Genomic DNA, 4,409 nt, shown 5'->3' with positions numbered 1-4,409 from the left:
GGATAGGCTTGATGTTGTGCTTCCAAAGACGGCAGCCCTCAAAGTCCTCTACAGCTGTTCTACTAGGCACGCATGAGTCCACCATGAGTCAAAGTCAACTCCGTGAAAATGAACAATTGCACTTCATTATAATTAGATTGTTATTGATATTTCACCCAATTCCCGATAAGAAAGGAGCCCTACCAGAACAAGGGTTGAGTCGTTGGCTGCTAACATAAATGGCTAATGGCCCAGTGGATCCAAAGGAAAAAATAACTGGTGAGCTACTCTTTAAAGACTGTGACTGGGTTGATAGCCACCTATGGCAACTGCGCGTACAACAGGACAGTGCTTGGTCCCATCCTGCCCCACCCTCACAACCACGACTGGGTTGGAGTCCACTATTGCAGCCACTGGGTCCATCCACTTCCATGAAAGTGGCATCTTGGTTTTTCAACCCTTTAAGGAGATCTTCTGTAGTAGATTTGCCCAATGCAAATCGTCTGCTTTTTTGACTGCTACTTCCATGAATGTTGATTGCAGATTTAATAAAATGAAATCCTTGACCACTTCATTTTTTCCTCAGTGTACCTAATGTTACTCATTGGCCCCATTGTGAAAATGTTAGTTTTCCTTATTTTGAAGTGAAATCCATACAGAAGGTTGTCCAAAACCATCAAGTCAATTCTGACACCTAGGGAACCTTTTGGGTAGGGGAAAACTGCCTTTGTGGGCTTCTGAGACTGTTCTTCTTTAAAGAAGTAGAAAGCCTTATGTTTCTACCACCAAGCAGCTGGTGGTTTTGAACTGCTGACCTATTAGTAAGTGCTTCAAGTCCTTTTCACTTTCTGTAAGGAAGGCCCTGTCATTTGCATGTTAAAGGTTGTAACAGAGCCTTCCTCCAATCCTGGTGTTAACTTCTTCTTCAAAAAAGTTCTTCATATGGTCCAGATATTTTTGCTCAGCATACAGATTAAGTATGGTTAATTGACAGAACCTGTTCCACTCCAATGAAGGCACACCCTTCCCAACTTTAAAACATACAAAATCCCTTGTTCTAGTCAAAAGACTGCCCCTTGGTCAAAGTACTATGGATTTTCTCATATGTATAAATGATCTGCAAGTCCAATTATTTGGAACATCATCCATCATGTGTTATCATCCACATAGTCAATAAAACATAAGTGAACATCGCTCTGTTCCTCTGCTTTCAACCAAGACACATCTGACATCAGCAATGGAATTACTCACGCTGTGCATTTTCTTAACCCAGCTCGAACTGCAGTGGATCAGTGCAGAACCACTTGCCTATCAGTTTGTCATACTTGTGGTCACGGGTGTGTTGCTATGACCCTGGAGCTATGTCACTGGTGTTTCCAATAGCAGCAGGGGCACCCAAAGGGAACAGGTTTCAGTGGAGCTGCCAGACTAAGGACAGATAGTGAAGAAGGAATTGACTGCTCACTTTTGAAGAAGTAGCCACTGAAAACCTTATGCACAGCTTTGAAACACTGTCAGATACTGAAGTTTTAATGAGTGGAAGCATAATATTGTCAGTGATTGTACTAGAGGACTGACCCTTGAGGCAAAACGCACTAGAAATATGACTGAGGTGAATATGCTGTCGCATAGTGGAGTCAATAATAATGATGGGAATGTAATAGAACCTATGGGAGTAAAGGTTTCATGGCCTTCATTAGATGATGGGACACCACTCAAGGTAAGAAACTGCTGCAAAAACCTGCTAATGATCTGAACTTGGAATGTGCAAAATATAAATCTAGGAAATTGGAAGTGGCCAAAAATGAAATGAAATGCATAAAAAAATCTATATCCTAGGCATTAGTGCACTGAAATGGATTGGCATGGCCATTTTGAATCAGAAAATCAATTGATTTACTTTGCTGGGAATAAAAAAATCAAGAGGAATGGCATTGCATTCATTGTCAAAAAGGAAAGTGCAAAACCAATCTTGACATACAATATGGTGTGTGACAGGGTTGTATCTATTCAAGGAAATTCAATCACTAAAACTATTACTCAAATTTTGTCCCAACCACAAAAGTTAGTGGTCAAGAATTCTACCAAGAAATTCAGTTGGAAATTGATAAAATATTAGTCAAGATGCAATGAAAATGACTGGAAATAGAATGCAAATGTTGAATACGAAGAGGAAGGAACAGCACTAAAAAGATGGACTTGGTGACTGAAACAAAGCTGAAGCTCACATAATAGAATTTTATAAGACCAACCATTTGTTCATAGCAAATACTTTTTTCCAAAACACGTGAACTTCTCCAGATAGAATTTTTAAAAAATCATATTGACTATGATGTGTGGGAAGAAACAATGGAAAAGCTCAATATCGGCAGCTAAAACCAGGCCAGGGGTTGAAATTGGAAGAGATCATCAATGGCTCAGACCTAAGTTGAGGTTAAAGCTAAAGAAAATTAAATAAACCCACAGGTGCCAAAATAAGACCTGGAATCTATCTCACTTGAATTTCAGAAGCATCTCAAGAACAGATATAATACATTGAACACTAATGACAGCAGACAGCTATGAGAGAACATCAAGAATATCGCATGAAGAAAGCAAAAAGTCATTAGCCTACATTGACCCAATATCCCTCTCTCAACAGGGCTTTAATAAATTAGTACAAGGAGTTAATCGAATACCATATTAACAAAAGATCAGTATGCTCCAGGAGTATGCTCGATAGGATGATCTACCATAAACGACAGGGAAGTTTTGAAAGGGATCCAAAGGCAGATTTTGAAAAAGAATAAAACAAAACACATAAATTTGGGAATGGATTTTGAGCTCACACTAAATCCTAGCTCCAAATTAAGAAAAATTATTTCTCACATCATGGCACTGCTTGATACACACCCTCAAGAATGGAACACAGAAGATATGGAAACTATAGCAAAATGTGGTGAAGAAATTAGATGGTACTCAGCTTTCAGATAAAACCCACACAAAGGGGAGGATATTGTTTGTGTATCCACAGGGAAAGAGGGACCAGACTTGAAGCCAGTGCCAGACGAATGCAGCGTGCCAGCAAGGAGTGGGGAGCCAGTGGAGGGGCCTGAGGGCTCGGCCCCCATTCCAGCTATGTGGACAACTACCCCTCCCCCCAGAAGAATTTACTTTAGATTACTGCACTGAAGATGCAGCTAGGGGAGAGGGGCATGTCTGATGAGAGCAAATGGGAGCAAATGAAAGGGGAAGAAGAGAGAGTGGATCATATTCTGGCCCATCAGGCCTGGAGGACGTTATCCCTGCTCTGAACAGCCAATGCACAGAGTGGACAATACGGCTGATCCCACTATGAGACACAATGTCCCTTGCTAGCCCAGAGCCCTAAGGGGAACAACACTGGAGACTCAGTGTCGAACTGGCCCCGACTGAACCTGTGACACCGAGGCAAACCACTAAAGGCTTGTGGCAGAGCAACCATGGGAGCAGAGCATGGAACCCCTGAGGGAGTACAACGGACAGACTCTGGGGCCAGAGCATGGTACCCCATCAGACCTGATGAAAGGACATGCCTAGATATCAAAAATCAGACCTTGATCTATTTACAGGTTTTTCTTTCTTTTTAATTTTTTTTCTTTTACTTAATTTATTCTTCTATGGATAATTGGTTTTCTTTCTTCTTTTTTTTTTTTTGTCATCACTGTGTTCTCATTGATCACCTATCTTGCTATGGCTTGATTTTTGGTGCATATTATTATCTTTACCGATCTTTCTAGACAAGATAGACTGGATGAATAGTCTGGAGGAGAAAACAATGCGACCAATGGCTCCAGGGAGACACGGAAAAGGGAGAGGCAGGGGTAAGGAGGTGGTGCTGACCAACCCAGGGACAGGGGAGCAACAAGTGATCCAAAATCAGTGGCAAGGAGGGCATGAGAGGCCTGGTAGGGATTCATCAAGGGCAAAGTAACAGAGAAATTACTGAAACACAAATGTAGGCTGAGCATGATAGTGGAATAAGAGGAAAATAAAAGGAAATAGAGGAAAGAACTAGGTGAGAATGGGTATTTATAGAAGACTAAAGACTGGAATGTACATGTGTAAATATATTTATATAAGAGTGTGGGGAAACAGATCTACATGCATATATTTATAGGTTTAGTATTAAGGCAGCAGATGGACATTGGGCCTTTACTCAATGCAAGAACACATTGTTCTATTAAATTGGCATTCCAGGATGCACAACTTCCCAACACGATTGCTGTAGAAAATTATGTGTACACGAGGTGTAGAAGAGACCAGTTATCAGACATCAAAGAACTAAAAATCATATCAGTGTGTGCCCACCTTCCTGATACCATCACTGAAGACAAACGTGTGCATAAGCAAATGTGGTGAAGAAAGCTGATGGTGCCCAGCTATCAAAAGATATAGCATCTGGGGTCTTA

The sequence above is a fragment of the Echinops telfairi genome, unplaced genomic scaffold (assembly GCF_000313985.2).
Source record: "Echinops telfairi isolate 266 unplaced genomic scaffold, ASM31398v2 ScPeMD7_4;HRSCAF=17, whole genome shotgun sequence".
In the NCBI taxonomy this organism is placed as follows: domain Eukaryota; kingdom Metazoa; phylum Chordata; class Mammalia; order Afrosoricida; family Tenrecidae; genus Echinops; species Echinops telfairi.
The sequence above is the reverse complement of the archived record's forward strand: the minus strand, read 5'-3'. Positions refer to the sequence as shown.